At 42.7% G+C, this 16,446-nt stretch overlaps 1 long non-coding RNA gene across 1 annotated transcript in view; it reads right to left on the bottom strand.

Annotated features, from left to right (window-relative positions):
- The window catches only part of LOC139533877 (uncharacterized), a 39,763-nt gene extending 28,964 nt beyond the window's left edge, over positions 1-10,799 (bottom strand). The window contains exons 1-2 of the long non-coding RNA XR_011666873.1: positions 10,609-10,799; positions 2,473-2,563 (exon numbers count right to left, since the gene is read on the bottom strand). This is a non-coding gene — a long non-coding RNA (uncharacterized lncRNA). The remainder of the gene's footprint in view (positions 1-2,472; positions 2,564-10,608) is intronic.
- Positions 10,800-16,446: the final 5,647 nt, after the last annotated feature.

The following is a 16,446-nucleotide window of genomic DNA, read 5'->3' as shown; positions in this document are numbered from 1 at the left end:
ATTGCACACAGAATGAGTCCATGCAACTTAGTATGTGACTAGTTAAGCAAATTGTTACTCCTGAACTTATTTAGGCTTACATAACAAAGGGGTTTAATACTTATTGACTGAAGACACTTCAGCTTTGAATTTTTTACGAATTTGTAAACATTTTGAAAAACATAATTACACTTTGAAATGACAAGGTATTGCGTGTAGACCAGTGATGAAACATCTCAATTTAAATTCAGGCTGTAACACAACAAAATGTGGAAAAAGTGAAGGGGCGTGAATACTTTCTGAAAGTACTGTATATCTGACTAGGTCAGGGTCGTTTAACCTCCATACAATATAACCATTAGTTCCAATGTGTCCATGATATTCGTGATCTCCTTAAGTGCATGAGGGTGATGTTTTGCAGTGTGATTTCCTTTACGTTCCACTGAATTACTGAAAACCTTTTTTTATAGTCTCTCACCACAACAAAATGTGGAAAAAGTCAAGGCGTTGAATACCCTCTGAAGACACCGTATATTATGTGTGTGGGGGTTCATGTGTTAGAGGAGTATTGTTGTCATACAGATCAGCTGTTACGATGCTTATAATGTCAGTGGTGCGAATGGATTTGGACATGAACGTGTTCCTTTTCCTGTTGCATTTCAGCTCGTTTAGTTCTTTGATTCATTTTTTGTCTTCGCACTCCAATCTTCTCTATCGTCTCAGCTGACTTTCTCCATCGGTCGTCTTTATTGGACCTCTCTGACCTTTTCTCAGTCTCTGTCCTGTGCTGTTTGCTTTTCTCAGAGTGGAGTTGCAGCTCTGTGGCGTTGCCCTTGGTTTCTCTGTTGTTAGAGCACTCCTGCCACCAATCTAACAGTGGGGAACACTGACCAAATGAATGTCAGGATTCCAAAAAGAGCAGAGAAGCCAGTCTTGTGTTACTTACACACACACACACACACACACACACACACACACACACACACACACACACACACACACACACACACACACACACACACACACACACACACACACACACACACACACACACACACACACACACACACACACACACACACACACACAAACAGACACTCACATGCACACCACAGGAGGCTGCTGAAAGGAGGACGGCTCATAATAATGGCTGGAATGGAGTGAATGGAATGGCATCAAACGCATGGAAACCGATGTGTTTAATGTATTTGATACCATTCCACCACTTCCGCTCCAGCCGTTACCACGAGCCCATCCTTCTCAATTAAGTCAACCTCCTGTGACACACACACACACACACACACACCAATCGTTATTCACAAACCAATCTCTCTATTTTTCTCCCCGCTGTTGGCTTCTTGCTACTTCACGTCCTCTTTCAGGCACACGACAATCAATTACCAGGTGGATGCAAACCGCACTGCAAGTTCACTTAGAATGTTTATGCTATATCAGGGGTGTTGACTGCATTCAGACAGCATACCCTGCAAGCTGTCCACCAACAATGTCATTGGATATTGAGGCAAAACAACATCAGTCCTAACAATACATCTTGACAAACATTTTTAGTAAACCTGCAGTGCGGTATATGTTCTTGGGGCTTTAGTCACCTACTGTTGAGTGCGCACACACACAAACACACACAGGTCTTGGAACAGGTCTCGTTAAAGACCCCTGCAGGGTCAGAGTGCACCGTTCCCATGTCACTTAGCCATCCCACAATCCCCTGGGGCCTCAGCACAAACACAACAAATCACTGCACAACGCCTGCTGCCGGCATCCTAATGCCTAGATCTTTACACTTCAAAAACACAATTATGCTAATGCCAGGAATCATTTGCCATTCTGGGTCTGATTTAATTCAACCTTTTAGCGAGGAAAGCTAATTAGAGGGTTTAATTAACATTTGCGAAACAAACCGAGAATGGGGCGGCGAGCCTGTCGATCGTAGAGAGCAACTGGCACTACTGAAGGCGAGAGAGAGAGCGAGAGAGAGGTCTGAAACCCATGCAGATGAGTAGAGGGAGCACTAAGTGAAGGTCTTCCATCCTTCTGCCAGGGAATCAGAGCACTGTCTTGTGATGTCTACTGCTGCAATGGTTTGGTAAATATCACAGTGTGACTCAGCCAACGGCCGTCTCAGTAACACACTACGGGTGAGATTTTACACTAGCAGTGCAGTCTGGCCAGTGAGCAACAGGGGGGAAGGAAGCGCAAAACAATACAGCATGGAACAAGTGGTGACATCACACCCACGGAAAGGAGGCATCCCAGTAATGCACTCTAACCCAGGCCAACAGGTGATCACAGATAACCCTGCTTTATAATCCCATTGGGAACATGTCAGTCACACACCTTAATGGAGTGTTAAAGGCCCAACAGTAGTAGCTGTGTAACACATCGGCTGGAGTCATCACAATGACACCCGACGATCCTGGCTGAAGCTAGTCATCAACGAGATTAGGGAATTTGACAGGAGGGAGAATGGCACACCTTTGTATGCAGTGCACTCCACTCAGCCTGGGGCAGGAGAATGTTTTCACCTTCGTCTTCATGACACAGAGCAGCTCCTCGTCTCCTCCACCTGAAGGACAATCATAAAGAATACATTAATGAAGGCTTAACTTCACGCTCTCTCTCTTCACTTTCTAATTTTTTTATGACATGACCAATAGAGGTCTTCAACATCAAACCTAAAACCAACTTGACACTGGCTCAGTGGTACTCTTAGAAAAAAGGGTTCCTAAAGGGTTCTTTGGCTGTCCCCATAGGAGAACCCTTTTGGGTTCCATGTAGAACCCTCTTTGGAAAGGATTCTACATGGAACCCAAAAGGGTTATACCTGTCCCGGAACCAAAAAGGTTCTGTTTAGAACCAAAAAAGGTTATTTAAAGGGTTCTCCTATAGGGACACCTGAATAACTATTTTAGGTTCTAGATAGCACTTTTGTTTCCAAGAGTGTCAGGTGGTGCTCTGTCAACACCACAGCCCAGAGACGAACAACAACAGGAATATCTTCAGCTATGAAGTGAATCACTGTAGCGATTGACTTCAACAGTGTGTCATTTTGATAAGACTTGCTGGGGTCTCGCTATCCGGCGAAACACGGTTTTTATATGAAGTCAATCGCCGGCATTAATCCCCATCTTCAAAGAACTGTGAACATAAAGGCAATGGGAGAAAAAAAATCTCTGATAACTTCAATCGACAGTCTGCACCATGCAACGCTCATTAAAAAAACAATATGAGCCTAGAGGAATAGAACAGCGGCAACAATGGTGGTATACCAGGGTGGTTGGATGTGAGGGCTTTGTAGTGAACCTGATTAGAGGGAAATTGCTTTCTAACGCTCTCAGGGTCTGCCTCCCCGAGTGGCAAAGCTCTTGTCAGCGGTAAAGGTAGAGTTTCAGAAACTATTCTGTCAGTCAGAGATACCCAACATGAGGTGATGCTCCTGAACTTGTCTGCTGGAGAACAAAGAACGAGGAGGTTCTGATGATGCCTAACAGGATGATGGTTTAAATGGCTGTTGAAGAGGGGGACTTTGTTTGAGTTTATATCGGCTTGATCGGGTTGATGTTTCACTTGACACCAACGCAGGCAATCCAAGTCACCACGACCATCTGGGAGGTTCCCTCCAATGAGCCTCAACTCCTCGACTCGCAAATAACTACAAAATATGCCAGATCCTGGTGGTCTAACATCACTGTCAATTCTTCTGAAAAATAATTTTGGCAACTTGGGCTATCAAGTTAAGTTCAGTTAATTAAGATGCAAGTCAAAATAGTGTTTGGTTGATGTTTGATTGATGTCGTAATTAAACTGAGTGAGCACTCAGACCCGTGTCTGTATTGTATTCGTGTCTTTGCATTCGTTAGACTGTGTCGACTAGGCTCTAGATAGGAGATATGTCAGTGACCGAGCCAGGACAGGAATCCCATGGCAACACTCATCCCACACGATCGATAACCACTGTGACAACCGCCGCATCCGCCTCGCCCTCGGTCGCAGTCCACAGAACAAGCCATCCTGGGGCCTGAGACTGACGATAACAGCCCCGGAGAGGTAGCTTGATTTATGACAGGAGTACCAAGATTGAGGCACCCCCATCCACCACAGTCGCCCCCACAAATGACCTGCCTCCAGTGGGGCTTAGCCTGATGCTCACACCAGTCTCCCCATCTCCACGCTTGTCCACCCTCCAGTGTCTGTCTGTCTGCCATTTAACAAGGCTAATATGCAACATAGCTCAGGTTAAAGTACCTGCCCTGGAGGAGTCTGAGTAATCAAACTGTCATTTTCTGTGTTAGAATGGACGTCACATAGGACAGATAAGAAGACTCCATTTTAAAGGGTAAACAGGAAGGAGGAATTAATATATCCCTCACCTCAATTAACTCGACTGCCCAAGTTAAGGGTGTGTCAGTCTGTCGGCCAAATAGAGCTATTCGCAGATGTTGTCCCATACCTCAGCCCCCACCGCCACCCCCTACCCACCTATCCACGACCCCCCTCTCCTGTTCATCGGTGGAGGTTGATGAGCGATTGAAGACACTCTGCCTCCATCTCTCTCCCAAGCCGTATCAATATTCATGGGGCTGTCGGGCGTGTGTGCGCTGCCTGTCTCGTTACCCTTTGATCCCCCTGCGAAGGCTGTCGGAAGCCCAGCCGCACCAACAACACAGGCGGTGTTTGAAGTGAGGAGAGAACAGCTGCTCACATTGATCTCCAAACACTCTCTCTCTCTGCAGCACCCCCACACACATATAAAACACATACAAAACACATACGAAACACATACGAACACATACGTTCATTCTCACCCGCGGGCATGCACAGCTACGCATGAAGTAGATTGAGTCTGTGATGAAACATCAAACACAAGTGAACAACCTCTATGTAGACACCCCACTATGCCAAACATAGTAATAGAAACAGTACAGCTGTGACAAGTGCCTTGTTAATTTACTCTTACATCATATTGGCACAAAGAACTAATCAACAAGTCTTTACGGTAACGAATTACCGTAGTTGCGCGGGGTCATTGCTTTATTTAAACACAGTAAAGAAAAAGCAGGAAAACTAGTTGCTCGTAAATAATTTCGGTTTAGTTAATATCAGTGATATTATTCAGATCCACATCTATATATATTATATTATATTTCACTTACTTCTTTATGCCCTTTCAACTTCGTAATATCTAGCAATTAAATGAAATAAAAATGGGAAGAAGTTGGCTTATTTGAACATTAATTGGTTTGAAAGAGTAAATGTACATTTTTATTTGCAGTGATTGGTTATTTTAACTCTCAATAGAGCGCCGACTTGTAGTGCTAAAAAACAGAAATAAGTCACCTCAGGTTTGTTCAGCCAATCCTATGGGGGAAATGAATGAGTAAAGAATAAGGTTTTGTGATAAACATCAAAAATAAGGTCTGTGGTAAACACAGGCTTAGGAGATCTTCTACGTTTTGTTCTATGAGATAATATCAGTCAGTTAACATGAACTTTATGAATTATGAATGAAGCCTTTATGTGCTTTTTTTTATTACAAAAATGCTAAAAAAATCTGTGACTTTAGCTGATGAAGATTATCTCATAGAACAAAAACGTATAAGATCTCTTAAGCCTGTGTTAACCACAGACCTTATTTTCAGTGTTCATCCAAAAGCCCTAGAAAAACTCCATTCATTTCCCCATAGGCTTTGACCAACAAGTCATGCCTACAGTTAGAGTTAGTGCCTACAAAAAGACGCCATTACTATTGCTCTCTATTGCAGTCAATTTTGCAGAAATTTCAACCTAGAATTGAAATAGGTCTCTGACTTCATTTGTAATTCTAACCAACCCAAACTATGATGACAACATCTACAAAAAAACATGAAGATTGAAATAATACATCTATTATAATCCTATTAAATTAAGGTTTATTGTCAAATACAATCTGGAAATCAGGCTAATTAGTCATATCAATACAATCAGTTATTACAGTGCATTAGAATGACATTATCCAGGCCAAGGGGTGTAATCAATATAACCCACTATCAGACATTTATAAACCTGTAAACCTCATTAACTGTAGCCTCTGCATGACTCCATTTTATTTTATACTCAGTACATTCTCATGCTCTCTTTATATCTCGTGTCATACCTCATAACATACACATTGGCAAATTATTGTTATGGACTATGTACATATTTCACATTGTTGTAACCATTGGTTGTGGTGTTGGTTGGAATTGCTTCACAAAGACTGAACAGAAATAAGAGGTCAATCTAATTTGACAAGCCTAGAAACAAATCAAGGTTTTAGTTGAGAATACCCTATGAGAACACCCTATGAGAACACCCTATGAGAACACCCTATGAAAACACCCTATGAGAGCATCCTATGAGAACACCCTATGAGAACACCCTATGAGAACACCCTATGAGAACACCCTATGAGAACACCTTATGAGAACACCCTATGAGAACACCCTATGAGAGCATCCTATGAGAACACCCTATGAGAACATCCTATGAGAACACCCTATGAGAACATCCTATGAGAACATCCTGTGAGAACACCCTGTGAGAACACCCTGTGAGAACATCCTATGAGAACACCCTATGAGAACACCCTATGAGAACACCCTATGAGAACACCCTGTGAGAACACCCTGTGAGAACACCCTATGAGAACACCCTATTCCAGTGACCAAATAACCTCAGTAAGTCTAGTTAGTTCGTCAAATTGAATAAGCTAATTATTTCCCCTGGGCCTGGCTCGCTAAAGTAATACGATGCACCATTTTCAGCCTTGTATGTGAAGTTAGATAAATGTCTTACATTCTCAAGAGAAATTCAAGGACAAATCATGGGTCTCGATGCAAAATGGCTCTTTCATTGTTTCTGATAGCACCTTGAGTGTGCTTTGTATGTCAAAACATATCTTTCACAGGGAGTGCTCACCAAATTGTGGTCACCCATGTAATATTGACTGCACAGTCCCATTCACTCAGAAGCAAAGTAGAGAGCTGTAAAACACATTTGACCTATTCAAAAAGAGGGCATTGCAACAGTGCTATGGTAACCATGCTGGTAGTATTAAATGTATTTTATCTACGACTGGAAATGCTCATGGAAAACAAGACAAGTGCAAGTTCTTAACAACGCTCTTATCGCAAGAGCGTTGTTAATCCGTTTCCTGGTTAAATTCCAAACCTGGCCCCTCACTCCATCGTGGCCATGTAGCCTGGTCTCCAGTGTCAAATTAGCATAACCACTTCACTGTGACAGTGGATATGTGGTGAGAGTTCTGGCACAAAATGGCTGTCATGCATAACCCAGATGGGTTCTACGATGTGGTGAGTTTCTCCATATGACAAGTCCTGAAGAGCTACTGGGTGTGCAGGCCTGTGTTCCAAGTAGTATGAGTAAATCTGATGATCTCATGAGTTGGACAAATAAGGGCAGGGCAGGGCAAGGCGGGGGAAGGCGGGGCTACAGTAGTATACAAGGTTTACAAAAAATGTGAATACTGTGTTGACCACACACTTTTTTTTCGGTCTATAATACAGCCTGCTAGGAACGATCGTTTTTCTAGAGATGCTACAGTGAATCATGGGAAACCCTCCAGGGATGATCCCCCGGAGAACGACAGGAGATAAGAAAGAGTCAGCTCTGAGAAATACACCCCAGCTGGAAGTTAGCCCTAAGTACAGACCTAGGATCAGCTCTGAGGAATATACCCCAGGTGGAAGTTATGCCTAAATACATGTCTAGGATAATCTCTCCCTACCCCAGTCCTACTCTTTAAACTTACCAATTGATCAGTGTGTTAAAAGCATCTTAACTCATTAATACAATATATGACACTTGGTTTGTTAAGATGTTAAATCGAGAATTACTGAAAAGCTGCTTTCAGATCAGCAGCTGCATCGTCCATTGCTCCCAGAGGGAGAGGTTGGAGATGGATACAGCCAATCTTCAGAATAACGTTAGCCACTTCCTACTGGCGCTAATGAAGAGAGCTGTCTACAGAGAGCGAGGAAAACCTTTCTCAAGGGACCCACAGTTACACATGATCACATTACGAGAGACGGGCAGTGAAACAGACGTAACAGATTGAGCAAACACACACCTAAATACACACACACATCTACACACAGACTACAAACACATACCTAAATACAAACTCGTTACAAACACTCACACAAACATAAGCCACATGTGAGCCTGATACAAAATGACACAAATTCCTATATATGTATATTAAACGTTCCACTGTTTTAGTATACCTCTTAAAGAATTAGATTTTGAATTAGTTTCTCACTATGTTCAAACAGTAACTCATGTGATAAGGCCTTTATAGCACTATATATAATACTCTCCCAAGGCACTGGCATCTTCAGTGCTCTTGTCTCTCTTCTGAACTTCAAATATGTGAATTGATTCCTTTCCGTACAGCTATATTCAACATATTCCTCAGTGTTTACATGACCTTCACAAGACTAATGAGGTGCTTTTGTCCCAGCCTGATCACTAGAAATAGACTTGGATGTGAAAAGGTCCTGAAAGCGTGGATATCTGCCTTCTTCTGCGCTCGCCCAGCAATGGACACAAACTCACCATGTTCAGAGCCGGAGCGCGCTGCTTCGACCACTGCGTCAGTTCACAATGGTCAGTTCACAATGCTCTAGCAGGCCGTGAGAATACTTGATGATAGTTGATGGAAACAGGGCATTGTTATTTATTATTTTGTTTTATTCCTGCTCCAAACCATAGCCCTAACCTTAACCACTCAGAAGTAATGCCTAAACTATTAACCTTAGAGTTGTTTCTGTTGTAACTCTGTAACCACACGGAATTAACCCATGTACCCACGCAGAATTAATGCTTACAAAATAGACTTTCATCCATAATACGTTGAATTTCAAAGGGAAACTATGAGATTTGATGTTTTGTCCACCCACTGAATTACACTGTGCCCTATGATGGCTGTGGGATTGTGTTGGCAAATTATTTGACCGCTTGTAGAACAGTTTCCATAACGACTGATAGAAAGGTATCACGACTATATTAAAATAAGAGTTGCATTTCATATTTCTCACTGTGATATAGGAACTTGAACTACTGCAATATTGCCACAACATGAACAAAATGCTATGACAATTATTATATTTTTTTCACAAAGTACAATCACTGTCCATTTGGAAACCGCCACAAGGATTTTCTTGGACATATAGCTGGAGCTGATGAATACAAATAAAGAATAGAGCTGATGAATAGAGCATACATGTACGTAAATTCATCCACACTTAGGTAGAACAACATGGAAGGATAGCAACCTGGCCGCAGGAGGACGGTTAATGTCAATGAGCTAGCTATGTGAATAGCCTCACTCCGCAAATATGCACATTGGTTCATATCTTTTTTACAAATGTTTTTGTCACTGCTCGACCAACTTTATATGAAATCTATCAATATGTTTGACCTAAGACCACAAAGGAAACAACCACGTGGACTATTTAGTAATATATGTTTAGTATTATATATAGCAGCATTCATCCTGTTCATATTAAAATGTACACAAAATATATCCACAATCACACAGGTTATAAACCAGCAAGCATATCAGTTAGAAGTCAAATCAGTTCTCTCTTGGCTTAGAGATGCAGAGACACCGCTGACGTAATGTTCGAACTTACCATGTCTCTCTTGAACGCAACCCAACACAATAGCTGAAAATGATGCAGACACCAACAAAACCTACTGTAAACCTCCTGTAAAACTCCTGTAAACCACCTGTAAAACCTGTTTCCTTTGTTGTTGAGGTAATGCAGAAAGTACAGACAATCTGCTCTCTTTTATTAGCCGACTCAAATTGTCTCCTAAAAAAGCGCACCTGGCAAACTTTCCTTTATGACACACTTGCACAAGCGGACAAACACACAGTTTCTTCACTTGGGTCACTATCAACAGCACATTTTGGGGGTTCATGCAGAAGTAGACATAATAGTTGCACAATACTCCAGGTTGCATAAAGCACCTTCTCTTTCCCACACACACACACACACACACACACACACACACACACACACACACACACACACACACACACACACACACACACACACACACACACACACACACACACACACACACACACACACACACACACACACACACACACACGTGCGTGCGCACACACACACACATTCCTCGAAACCTGCCATTGACTAGCCTGCTTTGTACTCTGTAGAGTTTGTCACTCCCTTGCTATAGAGCTAAGCACACAAGAGCCAGTCTGATCTGAGCTAAGTGTAGGCAGTCAGGACAGCTGAGGGACATGGTGGGAACACTGCAGAGAGAGTAGAGAGGAGAGAGTAGAGCGGAGAGAGTAGAGCGGAGAGAGTAGAGCAGAGAGAGTAGAGCGGAGAGAGTAGAGCGGAGAGAGTAGAGGGGAGAGAGTAGAGGGGAGAGAGTAGAGCGGAGAGAGTAGAGCGGAGAGAGTAGAGCGGAGAGAGTAGAGCGGAGAGAGTAGAGCGGAGAGAGTAGAGGGGAGAGAGTAGAGGGGAGAGAGTAGAGGGGAGATAGTAGAGAGGAGAGAGTAGAGCGGAGAGAGTAGAGCAGAGGGGTACATACCTACAAGGCTGTGCCGAGGCTGTGGAGTCGCAGTGGTGAGATTCATCTGGACGAGCAGGAAGGATGGATGGATCAGTGCTCCTCAACGGCTCTCAGCTGAAGACTTGACATCCTTTAACGGGAGAGGAGCTGTTTCCTCTCTTCCCTCCCTCTCTCTGACTCGCTCCCCCACTCTCTCTGCCTTACGTCTCGCTCCCTCCCTTCCCCTACTCCCCTCGTTCTCTCCTCCCCTCATTCTACCCCCTCTACATTCCCCCCCTTTTCTAACCCACTCTTTCTCTCTCTCCTACTCTGCCCACCTTTTTCTTTACTTGTCTCTCTCTCCCTCCCTACACAACACTACTCCTCTCAATCTTTAGAATCGCTTTTATCCCAATGAAATTCTGATGTTCTATGAATATTTGAGGATTATTTAGATGTCCTGAATGGAGGGAGTTGACTAAGTATCACCTGTCAATCTGCGTACGTAGGATGGAACCCCTTTGTCCAAGCCTGAGTGTGTGTGGTTTAGGAACAATGAATTAAGTCTAGAAACAGGTTGAGGTGTGCCGTGTGTGTGTGAGTGTGAGTGTGAGTGTGAGTGTGAGTGTGAGTGTGAGTGTGTGTGTGTGTGTGTGTGTGTGTGAGCTCTTGCCATCATCCGTGAACTCTGCTGTTTAATGCCTATTGATTGTCACGCACAAAAACATTAATTTTTTTGCCAATGCTCCAATATACTGTGGAAGAGGAAATACAAACATTACACACACAGGTAAGCTTATGGCCACTGTAGCAGTTGAATGGTAGAGTAGTGGAGTGATCTCTTCACATACACAGAAACACACTCAGAGGATTGAGCTGATGATGGCAGAAAAGGTGAAGTGCTCTCCCTGCCATTATCAGTGCCAGAGGGAGAGCGGGTGAGATCATCCCTGGACTCTGACTGCAGTCGGTGTTCCACCTTCAACCCCCCTCTGTTTTGTGCTCTTCCCTTCACTACGAAAGAGAGCTCTCACACACTGCCTCATCCCCTGTTTCCATAGTGACTCTTTCCCCCTCTCAGGCTCGGCATAATCAAGAGCAAAGGAGTGGGGAGGGGAGTGGAGTGTGGCAGGGGGGCAGAGAGAGGGAAAAAGGAAGAGAGATGAGGGAGGAAGATAGGAAAAGCAGAGGGGAGAGAATAAGTACACAGGCTAGAGAGAAAGAGAAAGAAAGGGGAGGGAAAGAGTTGGTTGCAAAGGGAAAGAGAGAAGAGAGGGAGGGATGGGGAAGGAGAGAGACCTAAGAGAAGGGATTTTGTAGTTGAGTGAAGGAACTAAGGGAATGTAGTTGAGAAATACTGTATGCAAAGATTGTTTTGACTTGTGTTAAAAAGATTTGCTTTTAAATTAGTCATAGCATTTTCTCTGGCATCAATGTCAAATGTAACGAAAACAGACATGCAATACCAGTTATGTCAAATAAACTGTTGATTTAGCATTAACACGTCCAAATCCTCTCCCTGAGTTGGATCCTAATTATCCCAATATACAGGAGCAAAAGGATCTCAACCTCCACTTTTGAAATCTGAAAAAATAAATAGTTGCTGCATTTATGACAGATTGTCAGATTGGACGACCACCAGAAAATCTGGATCAGAGTGATCGCAATCTTATCTTGACGTTTTGAAACTCCTAACTGGAACATATAATCAAAAATGTGAAATCCCACAAAAGCTTTTTTTATTTAAAGCCCGTGGGCATTAAAGGTACAGTGGCTTGCGAAAGTATTCACCCCCTTGGCATTTTTCCTATTTTGTTGCCTTACAACCTGGAATTAAAATAGTTTTTGGGGGAGTTTGTATCTTTTGATTTACACAACATGCCTACTGCTTTGAATATGCAAAATATTTTTTCTTGTGAGACAAACAAGAAATAAAACAAAAAAGCTGAAAACTTGAGTGTGCGTAACTATTCCAACCATTCCAAGACATTTAAATGTTTCCCCTTAAACCACTCGAGTGTTCCTTTAGCAGTATGCTTAGGGTCATTATCCTGCTGGAAGGTGAGCCTCCGTCCCAGTCTCAAATCTCTGGAAGACTGAAACAGGAGTCCCTCAAGAATTTCCCTGTATTTAGCGCCATCCATCATTCCTTCAATTCTGACCAGTTTCCCTGCCGATGAAAAACATCCCCACAGCATGATGGGGATGGTGTTCTCGGGGTGATGAGATGTTGGGTTTGCGCCAGACATAGCTCTTTCCTTGATGGCCAAAAAGCTCAATTTTTGTCTCATCTGACCAGAGTACCTTCTTCCATATATTTGGGGAGTCTCCCACATGCCTTTTGGCGAACACCAAATGTGTTTGCTAATTTTTTTCTTTAAGCAATGGCTTTTTTCTGGCCACACTTCCGTAAAGCCCAGCTCTGTGGAGTGTACGGCTTAAAGTGGTCTTATGGACAGATACTCCAATCTCCGCTGTGGAGCTTTGCAGCTCCTTCAGGGTTATCTTTGGTCTCTTTGTTGCCTTTCTGATTAATGCCCTCCTTTTCTGAGTTTTGGTGGGCGTCCCTCTCTTGGCAGGTTTGTTGTGGTGCCATATTCCCTCCATTTTTTAATAATGGATGTAATTGTGCTCAAAGTTTCTGATTTTTTTTATAACCCAACCCTGATCTGTACTTCTCCACAACTTTGTCCCTGGCCTGTTTGGAGAGCTCCTTGGTCTTCATGGTGCAGCTTGCTTGGTGGTGCCCCTTGCTTAGTGGTGTTGCAGACTCTAGGTCCTTTCAGAACAGGTGTATATATACACACTGAGATCATATGACAGATCATGTGACTTAGATTGCACACAGGTTGACTTAATTTAACTAATTATGTGACTTCTGAAGGTAATTGGTTGTACCAGATCTTATTTAGGGGCTGTTATTTATTTATTTATTTATTTATTAATTGCTCTTTTGCACACCAGTATCTCTACTTGCACATTCATCTTCTGCACATCTATCACTCCAGTGTTTTAATTGCTAAATTGCAATTATTTCTCCACTATGGCCTATTTATTGCCTTACCTCCCTTATCTTACCTCATTTGCACACACTGTATATAGACTTTTCTATTGTGTTATTGACTGTATGTTTGTTTATCCCATGTGTAACTCTGTGTTGTTGTTTGTGTCGCACTGCTTTGCTTTCTCTTGGCCAGGTCGCAGTTGTAAATGAGAACTTGTTCTCAACTGGCCTACCTGGTTAAATAAAGGTTAAATAAATAAAAAATATTCATAGCAAAGGGGGTGAATACATATGCACGTACCATTTTCCTTTTTTTCACTTCACAATAAAAATACAGGTTACAGGTTGTAATGCAACAAAATAGGAAACACACCAAGGGGGATTAATACTTTTGCAAGGCACTGTATATCCCACCTGCCTTCATTTTCTTTTTAAAGATTCTCCATTGAAAGCACTTCCTTAATCTCAGCTTAATGTGTGTCTTGGAAACCAGCCCTCAGAGTATGTCTATGGCGGTATCACGGTGCTGTACTCAGAGTACCAGACCCTGTCTGCCTCTGAGAGAATAACCACAACTCTATCTCTAGGATGAACTTGTTGGACTCTTCTGCTGTTATCCCAGGTATTAGTTTGGCAGCAGGAATGATTGACAGCTGGCTGATTGGGAGCTGTGGTTTCTCTGCCCTAAAGCCTTGGTTATCGGTGAGATTCAGCCAATTACAGCTCAAGGGCATGGAGACAGAGCACGGAAGGATGCTGCCTGTGCAGGTGCTTCTCTCTGCCACCCGCACTCAGTGCACAGGCACGCACAGAGACAGAGACACATAGATCACAGAGCACAGGGAGATCCTGAAACAGGAACAGAGAATGCACTACAGACGGAGAGAGATGGATATTGTGTTGTACACAGACACAACATGGAGAGAGAGTCAGACAACAGCTTTATGAAGATATCAGTTAGGGGGGATGTGCAGAGAAACAGAGGACAGACACCAACCAAACACACAAACACAGTGAACGAGGATAGAAGGTGGACAGAAACGTAGATACGCACAATCAGGCACAGAGATAGGGGATGACGGGAGACACAAAACAAGGCACAGAGATAAAAAGGACAGTCAGATACAACGTTGAAGAAGGTGAAAAAAGACAAATCCCTGTGAAAAAACGATCTACGTCTAGTGTGTGCGTGTTTGAAGGCACTTGAGTGCGTGTGTGTATAATACATACACACAGTACCAGTCCAAAGTTTGAACACACCTACCCATTCAAGGGTTTTTCTTTAGTTTTTATTATTTTCTACATTGTAGAATAATAGTGAACACATCAAAACTATGAAATAACACATATGGAATCAGATAGTAACCAAAAAAGTGTTAAACAAATAAAAATATATTTTAGATTTGAGATTCTTCATTTTCTTTGATGACATCTTTGCACACTCTTGACATTCTCTCAACCAGCTTCATGAGGTAGTCACCTGGAAATCATTTAAATTAACAGGTGTGCCTTCTTAAAAGTTAATTTGTGGAATTTATTTCCTTCTTAATACGTTTGAGCCAATCAGTTGTGTTGTGACAAGGTATGGGTGGTATACAGAAGATAGCCCTATTTGGTAAAAGACCAAGTCCATATTATGGCAAGAACAGCTCAAGTAAGCAAAGAGAAACGACAGTCCATCAGTCAATGTGGAAAATTTCAATAACTTTAAAAGATTCTTCAAGTGCAGTCACGAAAGTCATGAAGTGCTATGATGAAACTGGCTCTCATGAGTACCACCACAGGAAAGGAAGACCGAGACAACTCTGCTGCAGAGGATACGTTCATTACAGTTACCAGCCTCAGAAATTGCAGCCCAAGTAAATGGTTCACAGAATTCAAGAAAACACTACTGAAGGACACCAATAAGAAGAATAGACTTGCTTGAGCCAAGAAACACAAGCAATGGACATTAGACCGGTGGAAATCTGTCCTTTGCTCTGATGAGTCCAAATTTGAGACACTTTACCAGCATGGCTACCACAACATTCCGAAGTGATACGCCGTCGTATCTGGTTTGCGCTTAGTGGCACTATCATTTGTTTTTCAACAGGACAATGACTCAACACACCTCCAGGCTGTGTAAGGGCTATTTGACCAAGAAGGAGAGGGATGAAGTGCTGCATCAGATGACCTGGCCTCCACAATCACCCGACCTCAACCCAATTGAGATGGTTTGGGATGAGTTGAACCGCAGAGTGAAGGAAAGCCAACAAGTGCTTAGCATATGTGGGAACTCCTTCAAGGTGAAGCTGGTTGAGAGAATGTCAAGAGTGTGCAAAGCTGTCATCAAGACAAATGGTGGCTACTTATATAAATATAAAATATATTTAAATTTGTTTAACACTTTTTTGGTTACTACACGATTCCATATGTGTTATTTCATAGTTTTGATGTCTTTACTATTATTCTACTATGTAGAAAATAGTAAACATTTCAACTGGAATGAGTAGGTGTGTCCAAACTTTTGACTGGTACTGTATATGGATATGACATTTGGTGAGTGTGTGTGTGTGTGTGTGTGTGTGTGTGTGTGTGTGTGTGTGTGTGTGTGTGTGTGTGTGTGTGTGTGTGTGTGTGTGTGTGTGTGTGTGTGTGTGTGTGTGTGTGTGTGTGTGTGTGTGTGTGTGTATGTGTGTGTGCTCCAGTCTTCATTCAGGTCATGTCACAGGCCAGAAACTCAGCTGGTAATAGTGTCTTTCATCCTGATGTCAGATGGCTGTCATCCAATTCAGTTATACAGAAGATGAGCAAAGACAAACTGAGGACTGACTCAGAGACAGAGATGGAGAACAAGGGAACACACTCATGCCTAAGGACTCACATACTGTCTG

Source organism: Salvelinus alpinus, chromosome 11 (genome assembly GCF_045679555.1).
Source record: "Salvelinus alpinus chromosome 11, SLU_Salpinus.1, whole genome shotgun sequence".
NCBI classification, from domain to species: Eukaryota; Metazoa; Chordata; class Actinopteri; order Salmoniformes; family Salmonidae; genus Salvelinus; species Salvelinus alpinus.
This window is presented reverse-complemented; position numbering and strand designations above follow the sequence as displayed.